The 24,143-nt window shown below is 37.0% G+C and overlaps 2 long non-coding RNA genes across 7 annotated transcripts in view; one reads left to right on the top strand and one right to left on the bottom strand.

Annotated features, from left to right (window-relative positions):
• Positions 1–24,143, bottom strand: part of LOC138145218 (uncharacterized) — a 1,102,603-nt gene that overhangs the window by 438,165 nt on the left and 640,295 nt on the right. The gene's annotated exons all lie outside the window — the stretch shown is intronic.
• LOC138145248 (uncharacterized) overlaps positions 1–24,143 on the top strand; it is a 312,510-nt gene that overhangs the window by 6,387 nt on the left and 281,980 nt on the right. The gene's annotated exons all lie outside the window — the stretch shown is intronic.

The following is a 24,143-nucleotide window of genomic DNA, read 5'->3' as shown; positions in this document are numbered from 1 at the left end:
ATGGGATGCCATCCAAAAAAAATAAAGTAAAATTAAGGGGTGAAAAGAGGTATGTGCTTGAAGAACTAGGAAGGGAGATGTATAATGGGTAAATTATCTCACATGAAAGAGGATGAAAGAACTTTTACAGTGGGAAGATTGAGGGAGACGTCAGGCAATACTTGAATTGTGTTGTCATCAGAATTTACTCAAAGAGGGAATACAATACACACTCATTTGGATATAGAAATATATCTAACCCTATAGGGAAGTAGGAGGGAAAGAGAATAAAAGACAAGAGGGCTGATAGAAGGGAGGATTTGTCAGAAGCAAAAAACTTTTGAGGAGGAACAGGGTGAAGTGAAAGAGAGAAGGATAAACAGTATATAATAAGATGGAGTGAAATACATAGTAATTATAACTATGAATGTAAATGGATGGACTCTCCTATAAAAAGAAAGTGGATAACTGACTGGATTAAAGACCAGGATATTACAAAAACTAGGAAAATTTTTTTTTCATCAACTTCCTCTGATAAAAGCCTCATCTATGAGGACTGAGAATATGAGAACTGAGTTACATTTATAAGAATACAAGTCATTCTCAAATTGATAAATGATTAAAGGATATGAATAGTCAGTTTTTAGAAAAAGAAATCAAAGCTATCTGTAGTCGTATAAAAATGCTCTAAATCACTATTCATTAGAGAAGTGGAAATCAAAACAACTCTGAAGTATTACCTCACACCTATCAGTTTGGATAATACTGTGTAAGAGGAAAAATTCAAATGTTGGGAGGGGATGTGGGAAAACTGGAGTTGTGAACTGATCTAACCATTCTGGAGAGCAGTTTGGAACTAGGCTTAAAGGGCTATCAAACTGTACAACCCCTTTGTTCCAACAATACCACTACTAGATCTGTATCCCAAAGAAAATTTATAAAAGGAAAAGTTCCTATATGAACAAAAATATTTACAGCTGCTTTTTTGTGGTGGAAAAGAATTGGAAATCAAGAGGATGCTCATCAATTGGGGAATGGCTGAACAAATTGTTGTATATTATTGTAATGGAATGCTATTGTGGTATAAGAAAAGATGAGCAGAGTGCTTTCAGAAAACCTTGGAAGACTTGCATGAACTGTGGCAAAGTGAAGCAAACAGAACCAGGAGAACAGTTTACCCAGTAACATATTTTGTACAATAATCAATCGTGAATGACTTAGCTATTTTCAGAAATATGCTGATCCAATATAATTCTGAATGGCTTATGATGAAAAAAAGCTATCTACCTATAGAGAAACAATGGATGGTGTTTGAATGCAGATCAAAGCATCTTTTTAAAAACTTTTTTTTTGTGGTTTGTGCTTTTTTCATGACTAATATGGAAGTATGTTTGCATGACTATACATGTATAACCTATATAAAATTGCTTGCTGTCTTAGGGAGGGGGGCAAAGGGGAAGAGAGGGAAAGAATTTGGAAGTAAAAAAAAGAACTTTAAAATTGGTTTTCATGTATATAGGAAAACACTTTTAAAAAAGAAATGAATAATACACTGGGACTTGCACTTAATTCTTCAGATACCAAATCCAGGGCTCATTCCATTCTATGTTGCCTGGCTGGTTGCAACTATATCTGATGATTCAGGAAGCCTTTATTTAGAAGGTGACTTTTCAGGTGGGCTTTAAAAAATAGGTAGATTTTAGAGAGGAGTGATCATTCCAGGAAGATGCATGGTGAGAACAGAAGGAAAAGAAATAAGAAAGTACTATGAACGCAGACAATGTCAAATCTAAACTGTGTACTTTCTCGAGGCCCCATCACAGTATTCTGCTCATGACTGATAATAAAAGTTTGTTGAATGTATGAATGAAAACACAGAGATTGTTTGGGAAACAACAAATAGTGCATATTGTAAAAAACTGGAGAGCTGTAAGGCATCAGGTTAGATGGTTGTTAGCAGATTGTGGAGGATCTTAAATTCTGACTCAACAAATGTGGTTTTTGTTTGAGCAACCTGTGGTATGTTGTAGAAGGGCTTTTCTGTAGGAGTTTTATGGCAAAGGAAATACTGTAGACAAATTATTCTGGATTAGAAAAGAGGAGGACTGGGCAAAGTGAGAAACTTTAGGAAACAATTTTGATATTCTAGGTGATATTTGATAGAATCCTGAGCAAGGTTGAGCCAGTAAGAATGAAAAGGAGGCAATTACCAGTCAGGACTGTTCTTTCCTAAAGTGGAGTTCCAAAGTTGATTAGATTATCTCCCCATGGAGAAGGGACATGATCTCTGGTGCTGTTTTAGGTAAGGAGTGGAGATGGGGGGCCACAGTAACAGGGAAGATAGCAGGATACATAAGGTAGATGGTTGGACAGGTTGTTGCAGAGGGATGAGAAGAAAGTGCTTAGGAAAGAAGTGATTTCATTAGGTAAATAATTCTGACAGGTTTGGGAGAAGTCTTTACTAGAAGACCAGAGATGGTATAGGAAATGAAGAAAAGGAGAATGGGTAGGACAAAATGAGGGACAAAATTAATGGATCAGCAAACATAGCATTTACCAGAATTGCGAGAAGGATATAGATGATGATATGAAGAAGGGAACAAGACTGGATTAAATTACCTGTTAATGATAAGGGGGGTGGGAATATAAAGACCATATCCTGAATTGGGACAAAAGATTCTTGGCAGCACCAGATACAGCTTCATAATTGTTCTTTCTTGAAAAGTTAGTTTCCAGGGAGTGAAAAATGGCGCAGTTGCACCCTTATAAATGGTACATGTCCCACGTAAGCTGACTCCTGAAAATTAACAATTTTCTGAGTGTCTCTGAATGATACTAAAAATTGAGTTCTCAGTGTGGAGGAAAACAATTCTCCATGGGATCTGATAGAGTTGCTTGTAGAAAATGCTGAAGCCTTTACTTATAGACAGGAGATTTGATACAGTGGAAAGCTAAGGAAATGACAGACCAACCAGGGAGCTGGGAATGTATTTCTTTAAAATAGATTTTTACAATGAATTCTGAAAGGGATATCTATTATTATATGATCTAAATTGTTCTTTCTGTTTCTTTGGGTGCATGATGTTCAGGGGGAGTGTGAAGGGGGCCCTTTGGCATGTTTTTTTTTTAAGATAAGTGACCTAACTGGAAAAATCAAGGAATTTAAACCATGTGCTCACTATGGGAGTAGAGTCTGACTTGTCTATATTATCAGCACTGAATTGTTGGCTATTGTTGAATAAAATTCTCAGCCCTGAGAATCTAATAGTAACAATATTAGGTAGTGTGGTATTGTGGTAGAGTGGAGAAAGTTCTGGATTCCTAGTCATAAAGGGATGAGTTCAAATTCTACCTCAAGTACTTTCCCATGGTCGCACAGTACATATTTGAGGTGATATTTGAAATAGAACTTAATTCTATGGGCCTCAGTTTTCTCATCTATAAAGTGAGGGGGTTAGATTCAATGTTCCCTAAATTCTTCCCAGATATAATTCTGTAACTATATGATCCTACGATTTCCTTGATCTCTATTGTTGCCAAATTTTCTCCCAGTGACAAATTTGGGTTGTGGAAAATGAAGATGCTAATGTTGAGAGTGGGGTTACTTTTGGAAATTCCAGACTTCTCTCTACCCTTGGGGAGAAGGGGTAGAGATGACAGGTAATGAGACAAAGAAGAGGGAATTTTCAGTGAGACTCAAAAGGAAGGTTCAGATAGAGAGAACAGTGATAGCCCAAAGGAAGTGACTACTCTATGTTGTTACTCAAAGTTCCTGGGGGGAGGTGGTGTTTCCCTAGGGGCTTATTTCCCTTCCAACATAGCCCTTACAAGAATAATTTTTAAGGACTTTGGAAATAAGGAATTAGGCACCCAAACATTTTCTAAGGACAAGGGGTGTGTGTGTGTGTGTGTGTGTGTGTGTGTGTGTGTGTGTGTATCCCTGGTAAACAGTATTCATATCTGTGGGTGATCTTTTTGAGTAGTTCATGCAAGGGCTGAGACTCTTAAAAATTTTCTTTTAGATGAGGCAAGAATCTAATTTTTATCCACTGATGGTGATTTTCTGTTTTCTACCATAATCAAAAAAACTTGAGAAGGGGAAAATTTTTACAGTGGGAATGATTTATGCCATATTTGAAGAATAACTTCTTTACCATAGAGGGCAGTAGACTTGATTTCTGATAGAAGCTTTGGAGTCTCTTTCCCCAAAGAGTTTTTAAAAATAATATTCATTTGCCTAGGTTAATGTATCCAGTTAAGTGGTTTGTTCTATACAGTCCAAGAGATTCACACTAATTTTTTTTTAATGGCACCTTAAGTAGTAAATAATTTTCCAGTTGTGTGATAAAAACATTTTTTCCTCCATGAGAAACAAATATGAATATTTGAAGCTTTATAGATTTTTTTGTAGTATATAATGATTGCAGGCACAATGATTTTGGTTTGTGTGTAGGCATTACATAAAATATTATTAAAAATGAAGCAATACATGTAATTGAACTTTAAGTATATTTATCATTCAATACTGTAATTGTTATTAGTTAATAGAAAAGTGAATTGACTAATAGCAATTTATTATCACAAATGGCTTTTCATTTTCATCTAATGTCCATCTCAGCAAGAGAGCTTATAAAATTCTCCTAGCATTTTCCACTACTTATTTTTGTGAGCAAGCATTTTCACCTTATTCTTGTTTTAAATCAAGATATAGAAATACATTTTAGATGTAGAACCAGATAAAAGCCTGTGGTTTTTTGGGGTTAAGAAAAATTTTGCAAATCTTTGTTAAAATTTTAAAAAGACATTGAAATTAAATTTATATGTGATTATTATATTATTTTAAGCATCTTCCTACTTCAGTAAAATATTATTTACGTTCAATAAAATTTATAAAATAAAGAAATTTTGAAGTCTTACAGATAATAGTAAGCATATGAGATCTTGCCAGATTATTTCTTTTAATTTTTACAGAATGCCCTATACAAAGTATTTGTAATTATTACATGGTTTTATAATTTTATATTTAGAATTTTCAAAATTATATTTTATACTTACAGATATTTAATAAAAAGTTAATTTAAAGCTTTTGGGGGCAAATGTTTTTATGGTAGTTGTCATGAGCCTTTAATGGATAAATCTAAAAGAAAATTATGAATAATGTATCAAATTACTTTGGATGTTCACAACATATTTGCACTGTCGTTATTAGAAAGGATTTTCAGAACAAAAAAGTGGCCACTGGCCACTGGCCTAGGTCAATTTAAGAACAAGATTTCTTAGGGGCAAGTAAATGATATTGGATCTAAAGCCTGGGATTCTGTGGAATTAAAAATAAGGCAATTGAATTATAGAATGTTAGAAAAGAAAGTGTCTCAGAGACCTCAGTCTCTCATTTTATAGGTGAATTAATTGAAGGATAAAGTGGCTTATCCAAGGCCACATAATAGCAAAGCTGGGGTTAGAAGTCATCTCCTTCCTCCCAGCTCTGTACTCCTTTCATATAAACTCATCTGATTGTCATTTAAATCTTGTTGCAATTTGTCTCCAGGTACCTTTCCAGGCTTACTACACATCACTCCCTTTATGCGGTGTGTTCCACACCAATTGGCTTATTACTGTTAGTCGTAAATGTGATTGTGTCTCCTATTTTGCTCCCTTTGCCCAGGCTTTCTCCTGCACCTGTAATTCCCTGCCTCAGTGTCAACCTCCTCTTACCCCTAGATCCCTTCAGAGCTTAGCTCAAGCAGCATCTCCAGCACTAAGCTCTTTTCTGATGCCAGTGTTACTAATGCTTTGGAAATCATTTAGTGTTTACTTATATGTGTACTTCTAGTGGCCACCAAAAGAATACAAGGGGCTTGAGGGCAAGGCATGTTTAATTTTTGTCCTCATATCCTCTGTAACTAGCATAGGGCTTAATAAGTGCTTGATAAGTAATTGAATGAATTGATCATTGCAAATTACTGCTTCTGTGATTTATTTATATTATTTATTGTGTATAGATGAAACAATTATAAAATCATTGAATTTCAAGAACACATTTTATTTTACAGTAGCACCACACTTAACCAATGGTCACGGCTTATATCCAATGGAGAGAGGCCTGGCTTGTAATTGAAAAGGACTGAATTTAAATGCAGCCTCTCACACTTATTACCTCAGTGACCTTTGGCAAGGCACTTAAATTCCTTCAACTTCAGTTTAGTTGTCTGTCAAATGAGAATAATAATAGTACCCATCTTACAGGGTGAGGATCAAATGGATGATATATGTAAAATGCTTTGTGGAACTTAAGGCACCATAGAAATACTGGCTATGATTATTTATTCCAACTGGAGTTTATTTTTTAATTTTTTAAACGACCACCACTACCAACCACCAGCACCAGCATCAGCACTATCCTCACCACCACCAAAAGCCCTTGTTTATTTTTTTAACAGCCAAAACAAATTTTACAATGCCTATGTATTAAAATTTATGCTCTCTACTCTCAGAATCTATTCACTATTAACTTCCATATAGTTCTAGGAATCTCAGCTTTATGATTTTTCAAGCAATAGCAATTAGAAGCAGTGAACAGGAAGGGGATGAAGTACTGGCAAAGGTAGACTTACTTATATTATTTATGAGTGACAGAGGGAGAAGACAGGAAAATGTAATATCAGATAAAACTCTCAAAAATCACTGAAGTCTTGGATCATTTAATGAAGGCAAAATCAGGCCTTTACCCTTCAATCACTACTGAGGGTATTATTAAGAAACCAGTGATGTTCATAGTAATATCCCAGAGTCAAGAAAAAGTTATTTTTAGTATACTAGGAAGTCAAAAAAAATGTGTAATGTCCTTTAGAAAGGGCTTCATAAAAATGACCAAAATGAAAAAAAAAGTTTTGGTTCTTAAAGGAGTTAGCTTTACTTACTTGGAAAACCTATTTATATAGAAGGGTTCACTCACTGACAATGTTGGATAAATGAGGTGTTACTGAACTAGAGTACATTTAACAGTTATCATTATTATGAATAACCACAAATCATTTTTATTTTTTTCCTTTTTCATTTTTTAAAAGAATTCTGGGTCCAATAATAAGCATATTAATATAGAAATTCCTTATGCCTTGGAAGATAAAAAAATCTTTGGCATTAAAAGCATATTTTTTCTTTTGTAAAAAAAATTTATGTATTTATTTTTAGTTTTCAACATTTCCTTTTATAAGATTGTGAATTCTAAATCCCCCCCACTCTCCCTCCCCAAGATGGCATGCAGTTAGCCCATAGGGGAAGAGCCATGGGGTTTGGAAGTCAGCTTCAAGCCAAGATAAGAGAGGACTTTACTTGGATACTGTGTATTGATTGAGGAGATTGTGACTTACTGTGACCTAGGGGTGGATGGTGTTTGTATTTTCTGCTACCCCTTAAGGATGTGTTGTGCTAGGGAAGACGCTAGCCTGGCACCCCCTGATTCTGATTCTGTAAACAAGTATTTTGGGGAGTGTTCCTGAATGCAATGATGTATCTATGTACCATATGATATCCTGAGTGTTATGATTATATATATATATATATATATATATATATATATAATGTTTTGCTTAAGGATGATGCTATGAATACTATGCTTTATTGAACAATGTTTAGTTTATTGTTGAATAAATAGAGAGTTTATTATACTATGCGATTAGACCCTTCATAGCAGCAGTCCTCAGGTCTGCTTCTGTGATTGATGGTACAATACCATAACTTGTTCAGCCATTCCCCGAGTGATGGATATCCACTCAATTTCCAATTCTTGGCCACCACAAAAAGAGCTGCTATAAATATTTTTGTATTTGTGGGTCCTTTCCCCCTTTTTATGATCTCTTTGGGATAAAGATCTACAAGTCATACTGCATTCAAAGGGTATGTACAGTTTTATAGCCCTGTGGGCATAGTTTCAAATTGCTCTCCAGAATGGCTGGATCAGTTTACAACTCACCCACAATGCATTAGTGTTCCAATTTTCCCACATCTTCTCCAACATTTATTATTTTCCTGTTTTGTCATCTTAGTCAATCTGATAGGTGTGATATGGTACCTCAGAGTTGTTGTAATTTGCATTTCTCTAATCAATAGTGATTTAGAGCATTTTTTTATATGACTGTAGATAGTTTGAATTTCTTCATCTGAAAACTGCCTGTTCATATTTTTTGACCATTTATCAATTGGGGAATGATTTATATTCTTATAAGTTTGATTCAGTTCTCTCTATATTTTAGAAATGAGACCTTTATCAGAGACACCGACTGTAAAAATTGTTTTTAAGCTTTCTGTTTCCCTTCTGATTTTGTTTGCATTGCTTTGTGTAAAAACTTTCCAATTAAATGTAATAAAAATCATCCATTTTGCATTTCATAATGTTTGCTATCTCTTTTTCATAAATTCTTCCCTTCTCCCTAGATCTGACAGGTAAACTATTCCTTGCTTTCCTGATTTGCTTATAGTATCACCCTTTCTGTCTAAATCATGTTCCCATTTTGACTTTATCTTGGTATATGGTGTAAGATGTTGGTCTGTGCCTAGTTCCTGCCATACTATTTTCTAGTTTTCCCAGCAGTTTTGTCAAAGAGTGAGTTCTTATCCCAGAAGCTAGAATCTCTGGGTTTATCAAGTAGTACATTACTATATTAATTGACTATTGTGTCTTGTGTACTTAACCTCTTCCACTGATCCACACTCTGTTTCTTAGCCAGTACCAAGTTGTTTTGATGACTGCTGCTTTGTAATACAATTAAGATCTGCTGTGGCAAGGCCACCTTCCCTTGAATTTCTTTTCGTTAATTGCCTTGATATTCTGGACCTTTTGTTCTTCTAAGATGAATTTTGTTATTATTTTTTCTAGCTCTGTACAATAATTATTTTGGTGATTTGATTGGCATAGCACTGAATAAGTAAATTAATTTAGGTAGAATTGTAATTTTTATTATATTAGTTTAGCCTATCCATGAACAACTGATATTTTTCCAGTTATCTAGATCTGACTTTATATGTGTGAAAAGTATTTTGTAATTATATTCATATAGTCCCAGGTTTGTCTTGGCAGGTAAACTCCCAAATATTTTATATTGCCTATAATTACTTTAAATGGAATTTTCTTTATATCTATTGCTGCTGGGCTTTGTAGTGATATATAGAAATACAAATGATTTATGTGGATGTATTTTATTTCTTGCAACTTTGCTAAAGTTAATTATTTCAAGTAGTTTTTTTAGTTGACTCTAGGATTCTCTAAGTATACCATCATATCATCTGCAAAGAGTGATAGCTTTGTTTCTTCATTGCCTGTTCTAATTCCTTCAATTTCTTTTTCTTCCCTTATTGCTAAAGCTAACATTTCTAGTACAATATTGAGTAACAGTGGTGATAATGAACATCCTTGTTTCACCCCCGATCTTATTGGAAATGCATCCAGCTTATCCCCATTACATATAATGCTTTCTGATGGTTTTAATAGATGCTACTTATCATTTTAAGGAAAACTCCATTTATTCCTTTGCTCTCTAGTATTTTTAATAGGAATGGGTGTTGTATTTTGTCAAAAGCTTTTTCTGTATTTATTGAGATAATCATATGATTTCTGTTAATTTTTGTTACTGATACTTTCAATTATACTAATAGTTTTCCTAATATTGAACCAGTCCTTCATTCCTGGTATAAATCCCATCTGGTCATAGTGTATTATCTTGAGGACACTTTTCTATCCATTATGCCAGGTTGCCTCTTACAAAGCTTTCTAATAGTGACTAAGTCCTACTGTTTCTCAGAAAAAAGTCTTCTAATTCATTTTCTTTTACCATTGCCTCTGTCCCACTTAAGGTTTTCATTACCACCTGCCAATAACCTCCTAATAGATCTTTTTGTCTACAGTCTTTCCATTTCCAATAACTTAACTCTTCACATGACTGCCAGGTTAACCTTCGTATATACTAATATAGTCACATTACTCCTCTGCTCTAAACCCTTCAGCGGTTCCCTCTTGTCCACCAAAGAAAGTTTAAACTCTTTGTGTTGGCATTCAAGGCTCTTAACAATCTGATACCATTCCGCTATGTCAGTTTTATACTTCTTTATTTCACTGTTCTGGATTGGATGACTTGCTGCTTTCTATAAATATCTTGTTTGGTCTCTAGGTCTAGAATGTTCTTTTCCCCTGATACCATTTTTATGTGTTAAACTCCTATCCATCCTTAAAAGCTTAATTCAAATAAATGAGTCTCTAGGAATACTTTACTGATTACCTCATTATATAATGGTATTCTCCTGCTCCACCACACCTTGCATTATAACTTGGTTAATACTTCTTTTGTGTACCTATATGTCATTTTCTACTGTATGCAAGAAATGTGTAATTCAGTTTTTTAAATCTCCCCCAGCACCTAGAACTGTGTCTTATAGGTGATTAAAGTGTTGCATTTTGAAGTTGTTAAACTCTATAATCCATCATTTTGCATATCACTGCCAGATAAATGTCCCTAATGAAAATTTCTAATGGTTCTTTACTTCTTGTACCTTTTTTTTTTTGGCTAACATTTATATGGCACTTAAAAGTTTGAAAAATGTTTTATAAATATCTCCTTCAAACCTCATGACAACTCTAATGGGTAGGTAATATTAATATCCTCATTTTACAGATGAGGAAACTGAGGCAGATAGAGGTTAAGTGACTTGCCTAGGTCTTATATCTGGTAGGTATCTTAGGCTAGATTTGGACTCAGGTCTTCCTGAGTCCAAGGAGAGTACTCTGTTCATTGTGCCACCTAGTTACCCTAGCAGAAGTTCTTAACTTGAAGTTTGAAATTGTCTGAAAAACATTTTCATTTTTTTATTTCAATACAACTGGTTTCTTTTGTAAGCCTATATATTACATTGAATGCATTTAAAATTATATTTTTTTCTAAGAAAGGTCTATAGGATGCATTAGACCATCAAAGGAGTCAATGACACAAAAAGAAAAGGAACTGCTGTTGTATAGGTCAAAGTTCAAACTTCTTGAGCAAGAGTCCAGGTCAACCGCTCCCCTATTCTAGTCCAAACCCACTTCTGTATTTGTATCTTTACTACTCCTTTGCATAATAATTCACCCCAACCATACCTGTTTATCATTTCCTGAACACACCTGCCCCTAGGTCTTACTCACAAGATTTTCCCATTTGCCTTTTTCCTCTGTAGGCCTCATTTCCTTTCGGCTTTCCATAGGTCAAGTTCTACTGCCCTTCTAGACTCAACGTAAGCTTCACCCCTGTGAGGCCTTCCTTCACTTGGCTATTCTCTAGCAATCTTTCTTTTTTTAAGCAATTGGGGTTAAGTAACTTGCTCAAGGTTACACGGCCAGTTTTTTCTGGGTGTGGTGCTAAGTATCTGAGCCCGGATTTGATCCCCAGGTCATCCCGACGTTGTGCTACCTGGCCGCCCCTCTAGCAATCTTTCAATGCTCTTAACTCTTACAGAAATTAAGTAAACTATTAATCTGATACTTACTTCATACAGAATGGTTTTAAAAATACCTTTTTATATATTTATGTGTATATACATACAAGTATATATGAAGATATGTATGTGTATATGTTTATGTGTGTATATGTATGTGTATGATCTGAGTTCAATCCCAATTCTGAGCCTTAGTACCTGTGCGAACATGGGCAAGTCATACTGTTGAGCTCTAGGGGTACCAGGAACCCCAAAACTCAAAGGCAAACGATGTGGCTTCTCCCTGGAATGAATTGGACCCAAGCTTTCTTTCAGTTAGAGACAAAGTTTATCAAAACACCAGTTGGGTTGGATGAGATTTTAAGAATCTGAGCATTAATCAAACTCTTAAGGAATCTGAGCCTTCATATTGCTGATGCAAACAGGTCAGCTTCTTAAGGAATCTGCACCCTTTAATGGAGGTAAGATGGATCTTTTGACTTTCAGCTTGGATACCTTTTGAACACATCCAAGAACAACATTATCCTTGGCCATCATAGGGCTGAATAAATGGTGGTGTGCCCATATCCCTGTTCTTCTTACATGCCACTGATAACTCTGTTAGACTTGAGCCATCTGTCTTATTTGAAGGATGTACCTTATATTTCCAAGACACTTCTAAAAAATTCATACTCTCATCTCTGTCTCCATAAGCATGAGACTGGTGGTCAGCTAAAAAAAATAATAAATAAATCTAATCATGCAGGGGAGATCTGGATGTGATCTAGGAGTGACCTAGTCTGGGAACAGAGAATGAGTCTAGTTGTAATTAAGGTGCAGAGGGATAGGGTGGGCCAGGTGTAGACAATGAGGACCACAATGAAACGGTTAACTGGGAAGGGCTGGGTTCTCCAGGCAACTGCCAGGGACCTGGGTGTCCTTGGGAAAACCCAGGGGCTTTTCCTTTTGGGGTCCAGATCCCATCCCCATCAGTATCATGATTGCAAGTCACAGTTTCTTCATAATACTATAAAGAGAGGTGGCATTGTATATCCAGACGAAGCCAAACTAGGAACCAGGAGTCCTTCCACTGACCCATATTGATTATTTCACTCTGGGTACATTATTTAATTTCTTAGGACCCCAAGTTACTTTCTTTTTAAAATTAAAAAAAATTTAGACAAATACTAAAGCTTAAATACATAAGAAAAATGAAATATTATAAACTTAAATATAAAATAAGAAAAAAACATGTCATGTGCACAGCAGAATGTAGGAGAGGATTCAGAATATATACCAATAATTTTCATTTCAAGAAATTCTATATGTTAAATACTGCAAATTATGTTGAAAGTTGTCCATCTTTTTTTTTCTTCCTTGTAGGTTTTCTTTCGTTCTCTGCTATACACTTTTTACTTTGTCCTTCCCCCCCCCCCCCGCCATCTTCCCTTCCCCTGTACCTGAGGCTACATTTAAGGGTGGACACACATACACACACACTTTGTCCTTTTCCCCTCTCTTCTTCCCTTTCCCTCCACTTGAGGCTACATTTAAGGGTGGACATATACACACACGTACACATATACACACACATGTACATACATACATATATAAACATATACTTTCCCTAAGAGATTCTACTCCTAATCTTTGTTTTTTATGTTTGTACCTATCTCTTTTTCCTGTCTCTCCCAACTCCTCTCCTTTAATTCTATCCTTTGCTTTCTCCTCCAATTACTTAACCTACCCACCCTCCAGTGATCCCTTCCTTATCCTCCCATTCCCCCAAAATCTAAATATCCTTTTGTACTCCCATTTGACCTATTCCCTCACCCTCCCCTTTAAAGATCCCTCCCTTGTCCTTCCAAGAATCTCTCCCTTATCCTCTCACCCAAGTTACTTTTTTCCCCAAGTTACTTTCTTAAGATTAAGTTGTAGAATAGTTGCTGATCTGCATTGGCAAAGGGTGTTTCCTCACTAGGAACACCAGAGAAATTGTAGGGCAACATCAAAATAATAATTTGAAAATACCTGTAATAGCCTTCTTTACAGAGGTATTATAATCAATGAAATAAATCCCTTTCAAACTTGGAAGAACCATCTAAATTTCTGCTATTACTATGTCATGTTTATATCTTTCATAGTATGTTGTACATGTCAGATGCTATATAAATATTGGTTGATCAATCAGTTGAACTCTGGACATTTGATAGGGATGGGCAGATCTGTTGATTTTGAGATAGGGCAGAGAGATTCCTTTTTGGGGTGTGGGAATGGCTATAAATTTTAAAGGGACCAGCTGAAGCAATGTCCCTCTACCCCTTCTGGGCGAGACCTAACCCCAGGTCAATCTGATGGTTTGGGTTTGGAATTAAAATGAAATGAAACACTTGTAGAACATCTAACATTTAATGAGAACAAAGTTACCTAACAGTACAGGGTGTTTCCTTAACAATAGCATGGACAGTATATTCATCAAGGTCATAGAATTGTTTCAGGACACAGATAAGAAGCTTGAACCTTGTCTGGTGAAGGGAAGGGAGAAAAAGGAAGGACTTCTGGTCACACATTAAAAGAGAGAGAGTCAAGTTGAGGAAGTCCCTACCACTTATGAACTGGCCTTTCATGTCTTAGGCGACTGTAAAGTGACTGTAGTTGTTTGAGCCTTACTCCCTTGGATCCATTTTTCCAATCTTTTTAAAACTTGAAGACGGTTTCCTTGCCTTTTAGGGAAAAATTAGCCTAGCCTATGTGCAGGAGTGTGGTAAATGTTTAATAAACAACTTTCTAGAAAAAAAAATTGCCATGGCACACTTTAAAATTTAATCTGCGTTATTAACATTTTTCCTATCACTTTCTTCAGTTTAGACAATCAACAAAACAATAGATTAAGCCCTAATTTGTAGCATTTCCTAATTTCCAAAGTGTAAATGCTCACGCTGAAGATTTAGTAATCAGCTCTGGGAGCTGTCTCCAACACACTCTACCAGTATGGCAGGGACTTGATTATCTGTTACTGCTATCACAACAACCAATTAAAATGGAAAAACTCCCTTGATCTGGTTGCTTTGTCTACAAGACAATAAAGTACTATTTAGTATTGATTTTTAAAAAATCAAATTGACTGGTGGTTTTGGCATCATGTAGATACAACCCTAAGCTTGATAAAATTTAAAAACTTTGAACTTCTTTCTGTTTTTTAGCCACCATTTAAAATCCTATTAGATTCAGTAAGAAGGCTACTAAAGCTGCAGAAAGCAAAATGCCTGTGACTGAGTGGGATGATGAATTGTAATAGAGAACTGGAATCTTAGATCTGTCAAGGAGCTTAGAAATCCTCTCCAGTGATTCTTAACCTGACATCTATAAACTTTTATTTTTTATTTATTTGTAGGGGTTGGAATTTTGTGGAATGGGAGTGTGGGTTCATTCCTATACCTGCCAACAGAGTTATCTCCCAGCTATGCTGGGCTGCTAGGGTCTTTATTTTTTTTAATTAAATTTTATGTTAATTTTAATTTACATCATTCATTTCTACAATATTTTGAGTTACAAAATTTCTCCCCATCTTTCCCTTCCCCACTACCCCAAAACAGCGATCCCACTGTATATATCCCCTTCCCCATTCTGCTGTCTCCTATAACCTCCTCCATACCCACTCCAACTTTCCAGTAGGGCAAGATGGATCTCTATACCCCAGTGCCTGTATATCTTATTTCCCAGTTGCATGTAAATAATAATAATTATATATATATATATATATATATATATATATATATATATATATACATATTTTAAACATTTGATTTTAAAACTTTGAATTCCAGAGTCTATCCCTTCCTCCCTCGTCACCCACCCTTACTGGGAAGATAGGCAATTCAACATAGGCTGTACACATGTAGCTATACAAAACATCTCCATAGTGAATATATTGTGAAAGACTGACTGTATTTCCCTCCATCCGATTCCACCCCTCACTTGTTCTGTTCTCTACTTTGACCCTGTCCCTTTTCAAAAGTATGTGCTTCTAATTTCCTCCCCACCAACCTGCCTTCCCTTCCATCATCCCCCCTCTCATTCCCTTCCCCCCTACTCTCCTGAGATACCCTATTTTGTGTGTATATCATTCCCACCCTAAGCCAAATTCAATGAGAGTAAGGTTGACCCATTCCCTTTTGCCTTCCTATTCTTCCCCTCCATTTTAAATTTCCCCTTGCCTCTTCTATACGAGATAATTTACACCATTCTGTCTTTCCCCATCTCTCATTACATTCCTCTCTTAACTTTCAATTTCACCTTTTAAGTATCATCCCTTCCTATTCATTTGGTCCTGTGCCCTCTATCTATGCATACCTGTGCACATATATACACACACTCACATATGTATTCATATGCCCATATACCCTCCTATATAGTAATATATATGTATGCATGCCTATATATGTATACATTTATATCCCCTTCAACTATTCTCATACTGAGAAAAGTTTCACAAGTTACAATGATCATTTTTCCATGTAGGAATATAAATAGTTCGACTTTGATAAGTTCCTTATGATTTCTTTTCCCTGTTTATCTTCTCATGCTTCTCTTGCTTCTTGTATCTGAATGTCAAATTTTCTATTCAACTCTGGATTTTTCATCAAAAATGCTTGAAAGTCCTCTATTCCACTGAATGACCATATTTTCCTCTGAAACATGATACTCAGTTTTGTTGGGTAGGTGATTCTTTGTTTTAATCCCAGCTCCTTTGACCTCTGGAATATCTTATTCCAAACCCTTTGATCCCTCAATGTAGAATCTGCCAGATCCTGGGTTATCCTGATTGTGTTTCTGCAATATTCAAATTGTTTCTTCTTGGCTGCTTGTAATATTTTCTCCTTGATCTGGGAACTCTGGGACCTGGCTATAATATTACTAGGAGTTTTCTTTTTGGGATCTTTTTCAAGAGGTGATTGGTAGATCCTTTCAACCTCTATTTTGCCCTCTGGTTCTAAAACATCAGGGAGATTTTCCTTGAGAATTTCTTGAAGGATGATTTCTAGGTTCTTTTTTTGATCATGATTTTCAAGTAGTCCAAATCATTTTTAAATTATCTCTCCTGGATCTATTTTGCAGGTCAATGGTTTTCCCAATGAGATATTTCACATTGTCTTCCATTTTTTTCATTTGTTTGAATCTGTTTAATAGTATCTTGATTTCTCATAAAGTCACTAGCCTCCAATCTAATTCTGAGGAATGATTCTCTTCAGTGAGCTTTTGAGATTCTTTTTCCATCAGGCAAATTTAGATTTTTCAGGCATTATTCTCCTCATTGGCTTTTTGAGCCTCTTTTGCCATTTGAATTAGTGTATTTGGTTTTCTTGCATCATTCTCATTTCTCTTCCCAATTTTTCCTCCACTTCTCTTATTTGATTTTCAAAATCCTTCTTAAGCTCCTCTGTGGCCTGTAACCAGTTCATATTTTTCTTGGAAGCTTTTGCTACAGGAGTTCCGACTTTGTTGTCTTCCTCCTGTTCTATACTTTGATCTTTTTGTCCCCAAAATAGGAATCTAAAGTCAGATTTCTGTGCTTGCTTTCTTTCCTTTGCTTGCTCATGTTGCCACTCAATTACTTAACTTTTGAGCTTTATGCCAGAGTATAACTCTGCTTCTGGGGAGGAGAGCTTTGTCCCAAATTGCTGGGGTTTTCATTGCTGCTGGTGTTATTAGTTGGCTGCCCTCTCTGAAGCCTCCACTGGTTATGGCACTTGGTCACACACCCTAGGACTTCCACCCTAGACAGCAATCCAGATCTAGGCATGTTAAAGCAAGAGCAATTGCCCCTTAGAATGGTTGCTTGGTCCCCCTACAATCTGCTGGTCAGGAGCTCTGAAGCAGCCACACAGCCGTGTCTGTGGCCACCTGCCTCAGCCACTTCTCCCTTTGGGTGAAGAGGCTGGATTGCACTCCTGGATGCCCTGTCCCCATGATAATTCTGGAAACCAACACAGCTGCTGGTGATCTACTCTTCCTATGTCCCTCTAGACATGGCTGGTTGTAGCCACCCTGGGGCTAAAACCGCAGGTTCATGGGGCTGGGCTCTGCTCCCAGGTCTGCGATATGCCCTTCCTGTCCGCCTGCCGAGCTGTCTTCAGCAGGAGATTTGTTTCGCTCTGTCACTTTGTGGGTTCTGTAGCCCTAAAGTTTGTTTAGAGTCATTTTTATAGGTATTTGAGGTAGTTATGGGGGGTGCACAGGGAGTTTTCCTGCTTCTGTGCTGCTATCTTGGCTCCTCATCTATGAACTTTTAAAAATATATTTTGATAACTGTATTTTAATGTAATTGATATCCATTGTAATCTTGTGTTTATTTATACATTTAAAAGTAGTATTGTGCGAAGGGGTCCATAGGCTTTACCAGACTGCCAAAGGTATCCATGACAAAAATGGTTAGGAAACCCTTATTTAGTCTCTAGTTTTACAAATGAGGAAACTGAGTTCCAGAGAGGGGAAGTAAGTTCATATAACTAGTGAAGGCCATGAACGGAACTGAATCTGGAGCCCTAGTTTAGGACACTTTCCAATATACTGTGTCATCTGCTATAGAAAGGGTGGATTTTGCACATTACTTGTCTTATTGCAAGTTTTTCTTATTACAGTTGTCTTATTGCCATTAAGTTTGGGAATCAGCTAAGTCTGGACTAGTGTGAATAATGAATCTCCTGAAGTGGTCTCATGTATTCGAATTTGAACCATTCAAAGTTATAATTATATAAAATATGGTAATTGTTTCCAGCCCAATGGAAATATGCAGTGAGAATTTAAATGATGCAACCACTTCTGGGTGATTCATTATTTGAACTTTGCAATACAAGGAAATGTGTGAATAATTGGGGAGAGGCCAAGTCTAGGTCTATGGCTGAGGAACCAGGTTTCTTGGATCCCCTCGGGGCCCTTTGACACGTTACCTGTCAGCCACAAACTGAGGCAGTGTATTCTAAGTCACCCTTTCCTCCCCCCCCCCAGGTTTATCTTGCTTTACTTACCTAAGCTTTCCCCTCCTGCAGCTATTCAAGGCCCACTACCTTAGTTGTCCACACCTTCTACACTCAAGTTTCCCACTGATTATATTTCCACAAAGCTCCTCCTCCTGTCTTAATCTGCTCCATTTTGTCACAGTTCCTACTCATTTATCTTCGCATCCTCACTAGGGCATCTTCTGGCTGAGCTTTTTTCCTGGAATTAGGTTAGAATCAGGCAATTTCTACATATTTTTTCTGTTTGACTTTGAACCTGTCAGGTGGGTATGAGGTAGATAAGGAAACTGAAGCCTGGAAAGGGGAAATGAGGCTCCAACAATCTCCAACACCTGTAAAAAATGACTATTCAAATTTTAGAGTTACAGAACTCACAAAGTGACAGAAACAAATCTCTGTAAGGGTTATGGGATTTAAAGATCTCCCATGCCCCATGGACGTGCTGACATAGCAGAGCAAGAGAAAGTGAAAAGCCGAGCTAACGGTCCTGCGGTTGGCAGTTGGCGGTGGTTGCATTTTTTTTTTTTTGAGTTAGGACCCCTGCTGAGAACTGCCAGGGGGCCGGAGCTGCTGGGAGCAGGACTTTCTGCTAAGGACTCCTGCTGAGGACTGCCAGGGGCCGGAGCTGCTGGGAGCCCGCTTCCAGGGCGCTGGGTGGTTGCTGTGAGTGGGGAGAGGAGGACCTTTGCCTGAGGTAGCCTGTTCTGTTTTAAAGGCTTGAAAATGTGGGTGCTTTCTACTTTATCTACCTGTGCCAATATCATAACTACTCTGATGGCTTTCACTTTCTGGTTTTGGGACTCAGTCTTTTGGTATCTTAATAAATTTTCTAGTTTATTTCCCCAAATGGCAAACCTGACATATTTTGTGATGGATAATTATATCAGCATATTTGTAATCTCTATAGGCATTGTGAATATGGCATTGCTGATACAAATCTCCCACTGAAGGCAGCCCGGCAGGACAACAGGAAGGGTCTATCTCACTGGGCTGGGGCCTAAGCAGTCCTGGGGCAGCCTTGGCCAGCAGCCCAGACCAACCCAGAGCAGACTTTAGGAGAGTGAATCACTGGTAGCTTTGGTGGTTTCCAGACTTCTCAACCCATAAACACCAAAGAGAAAGTCAAAGGTCAATGGGGAAAGGGGAAGCACCTCACCAAAGGCTATGTTAGCAATTGCGTAGCATAGCTAGGATTCAAACCCAGGTCCTCTGACTCAAAATTCAATCCTTTTATCCCTATGCCTTCAGACCAATAGAATTAGATTCAGAATAAGATATAATACAATTATTGATGTTTTTTTTTTTTATCAGCACAAGCTAGTTGGTAGAAGGCTATAACATATAGGAACACAGTATACACTGTCATTAATGTTCCATTACTGGTCTTAATTATTTCCTGTGCCAACCCATTCACTTCCTCCTCCATAATGCCCCCCTTTGCTTTACTGCATTCTATGTAGTACAAATGAAGAAGAGTGTGGACAGTTATAGGATCACTTATTTAGAGTTAGAAGGGAGGCCAGTAGGTCTAACTGCATCATTTTATAGATGAGGAAACTGAATCACAAAGAAGGTAAATGACTTTCCTAAGGTCATATAGTGATTTAAATCTATGAGATAGGATTGAACTCAGGTTTCCTGCATACAAGTCCAGTATTCTTATCTATTATAGCAGTGTTGTCAAACATATAGAAACAGGGGTCTGCAGGATGCATATTGACTTAGTTTTGAAATATAACATTATCTATGTTTTATTGTATTTTTTTGTTAAATATTTTTCCAAATATATTTTAATCTGGTTTGGTTGCAGTTGAGAGTGGTGTAGGCCGTGTGTGTGTCTGAAGGCATGTTTGATATCTCTGTCCTAGACCATGATGCCTCTACAATAAAATCTTCCTCTTATAGACGATGGAACTGAATCCCAAGGAGGTTAAACAATTTGCTGAAGGTCACATAGGTAGTACTGTCAGAGGTGGGATTTGAACCCAGGGTTCTATGGCTCCAGAACCAAGTTTTAGTCAATACCATGCTCAGAAGGCAGTGGAGAGGAATGCAACTTGTGCTAAGGTGGGGGTGCCACAGGTGACCCTGTTGTGACACCACATGTTGACCCACTCTTGATCTTTAAATTTCAGAAATGACTCAGTCTTTGGGAAGAGCTTCTCCCAGGCTTGTAGTCATTGGCAGCATCTACAAATGATTTCCCTGCATATATTTGAAATTCATTAAATGTGGTATTAAGGCTAGCCTTGGCACACATGCTGTATTTACATAGACACCTGCTCTATTTATATAGTGATAGCAGTCACTGCTTTCTTAAGCTCCACAATTTACCCAGAGCCCAGGAGTAGGACAGAATTACTGAATTAATTCAAATCACATCAAGTGGAATTCCCTTTATTGAGTACCCACAATGTAGGACGCTCTGGGTTAAGTGTTGTGCACTCATGGTTTTCAGGTAATGACTCCATAAACAAAAACAGCCATTTCTTTGGAAATTATTTTTATTGTTGCTGCCATCTTGTTAGTGGCAAAAATAAAGTTTCTGGCCCAAATATTCTAATCAGGGGTTTCTTGTACAAAATCATAGAATATTCAAGAGGATCGAACTACTTTGTACCATTTTTAATTATGCACGCAAATGGATTGTAGGAAGAGTGGTGTTGTCTATGTTGTTTGCTCTCTGCACAGCATCCATGACTGAGTTGGCTACTTCAAGAAAGCCTGTGCTCTAAGTGAGGTGAGACAATGGGAGCCCAGAGAACTCCAAAATCAAGAACAAAATGAGAAGATAGGAGAGATGAGATGGCCAAGAAAGAAAAAAAATCTGTAACTTGGGATCACCTGTTGATTACCATAAGTTGGAAATAGAAAGAAAGCATTAGAAAATGGAACACATGAGATACAATGGAAGTCCAGGACTCAGAAGACTCAGATTTTAGTACCAACTGAGGCTCAACAGTTACGTGACCTCAAGTCAATCACTTTATCTCCCCTAGCCTTGGTTTCATCATCTGTAAAATAAAAGGGCTATACTTCATACTTTATTCTTTAATACACAGTAGAAGTCACTAAAAGAACTCTAGATATGATTCTTACCAATAAAGAGGAACTGATGATTTAAAATCTTTACTCTTAGAATATTTAGCTTCCTTTAAGGCTTAACTTAGATGCCACTGTCTGTGGACAAACCTTTTTTGATCTCATTTTTTTTAGTGCTATCTTCTTCCTTAAATTATATTTTATTTATTTCTATATTTAAATGTATCCCAGGAGATTATAAGCTCCTTGAGAGGAGGAGATTTTTTTATATCCCTAGCTAGCAGCCTGTGCCTTTGGCATAATAGGTGTTTAATAACACTTTAATACTCAAATGAATCTGTAATTTCAATGATTCAGGAGCTCCTTTCTATGATGCAGATGGCAAGCATCCACACCCACCCATCCCATGCATGTAACTCACTCCCTTCTCAATTCCCATTTGTGTGGTATTCATCTTTACTTCTTTGCAATTGTTAGTGTTCCCTGTCTTGCTACTTTAAACACTGATAAAAGGATAGTATTAGAGTGACTTAGTCACTAGCTAGCTGCTCAATGGTAGTTCCTTGGGCATTTAATTAATGTTGAACTGAAGTCAAAATAGTGGAAATTTAGGGAGGAAGTGACAATTCAATCTTAGAATTTGTTATAAGGCTGGACATTCACATACACACTAGATTGTGGGCTAGCAAATTTCAAAGAGTTCAGGAACAAGGATAGGTAGATGCCAACAGTCTGTATTTTAGGGGAAGTAGGTCTGAGAAAGGTGGTAAACTCAAGAATAAAATTATAATGACTTAAGCAAATATTGTTCCAATGAGAAAGAAATGTCAAAAGTGATTGGTATGGTTGCATAGGAAACCCATCAACCAAATCAGACTTTAAAAATTCACATATAGAAATGGAAAGCAAAGGCCAGTAATTGAGTATGAGTATAGGCAGGAAGAGGACGAAAAGGGGATAATGCTATAATTTGGCATTGGGTATAACAATAATAGTAGTGAGGTAACAATTACTCAGTACTGATTTTGCTTTTTTTGTGTGAGCTAAGAAAAATAGTATTCACACATGAAGGATATAAAAACATGCGTAATAGGAAATTGAGACCCAATAGAACTGAGAAGATGGTCATCAGTACCAAATGAACTACATCTTAGGAAATTGAAAGATTGGCAAATGTGATTTCTCAACCATCATATAAATTATCTTTGTAAAATTATAGAGGATGGAATAATGCTAGAGAAAGGCAAATGTTGTTTTGGTTTTCAAACAAAAAGAAGGAGGTAGAATGTGCAACAATAAACCAGAGAGCTTGCCTTCAGTTTTTGGCAATAACTCAGAATATGGTTTTAAGAATGAACTAAATCAAATGTGCTTCAAAATTCCATCTATCTCTGAGATATGGTGAATCCATCTGTTAATGATAGTAGCTTACTTGTAATTTGGTCATTTCAGCAACCCAATAAAATCAGTAGGGCAGGTATTGTTCCCATTTTACAGATGAGGAAACAAGCATTTTAAATGGTAATTATCAAGACTAAGTGAAAAAAGTTCACTTAATTTGATCAGTCATTGTTAAGAAAGTTGTAGTACTGAAAAAATTCCTATGTGTGGGAGTTGAGTCCATCTCTATCCAATAAACTACACAGTCTCTGGTTGTGTCCCTTTCGTCTTGCCCTACCTCTTTCCTGGGAACCCCCATTTTTGGGATTTTCTGTGCTCAAACCCTTCAAAGCTCGAAGCTTCCAATTTTCTAACTGATTGGTGTTTTCCTTCTGGTAGCCTTAAGGAATCCAATCAGTTCTGCCTGAGAAAGACCCCCTTCACTTCTTTACTAAACAAAATAAAACAAAGCACTCAAACTGTTTGAATCCCTAAAGATACATGAAATGAATATGGACCCAAAGTCCCACTCAGAGTTTGGTGTAAGGATGTACAAAGTCTTAGGAAGAACCTTTCACAAGATTAATGTGGACTCCTTGCCAAGGCTGGAAATCTCTTGTTTCCAAGTCTCATTGGTGACTTTTTTGCTCATGTCTCTTCCCTGTCCTTCCCAGACTTGATCTGGAGATTTTGGCCCCAACATGGAAGAATTTGGGGTCGCACTAGTCTTGGAAATGTCAGCTATTTCCTCCACTTTTGTGGGAGAGGGGAAGTGGATGCTGCCCCAGTGGGCTTTGCTTTCTCCTTGGTATCCTTTCGGGTATGTCCAGTTCAGCTACGTGGCCTTCCTTTAACCACACCAATTAAAAAGGTCCCTTTTTTCAGCACTGACTGACTGGCTCATCTAATTCTGCAAAGCTACTCTAAGTCTTAACTATGGACCCCAACAGAGGCTGAAAGAAAATGGTGGTAAAATACTCTCTGACAAACCAAAGTGACTGCATGTTTTCCTTTTTTAACCATTTGTTGGTGCTGTAAACCCGGCCTCTGTTTTAAGGGAAGCTTTTCTTTTTTCGGAGTGTGGTTTGTCCTGCGACTCTCTCCTCATTATTTTCTTCTGCCATTGAACTTCAGATTTCTATAGGTTCAATGTGAACATGCTGTCATCTGTCAAAAATGATTTCCCCTAAACTTGTCTGCAGCACTAAACTCCCAGCATGGACCCCTTTTCTCACTACGCAGAGAGCTGGCTTTTAAAATCCAACTTCTGGCTGCTAATCCACG

The sequence above is a fragment of the Petaurus breviceps genome, unplaced genomic scaffold (genome assembly GCF_028583685.1).
Source record: "Petaurus breviceps papuanus isolate PSGF00001 unplaced genomic scaffold, PetGlider_PUasm1.0 90731, whole genome shotgun sequence".
NCBI lineage: Eukaryota > Metazoa > Chordata > Mammalia > Diprotodontia > Petauridae > Petaurus > Petaurus breviceps.
The sequence above is the reverse complement of the archived record's forward strand: the minus strand, read 5'-3'. Positions and strand labels throughout refer to the sequence as shown.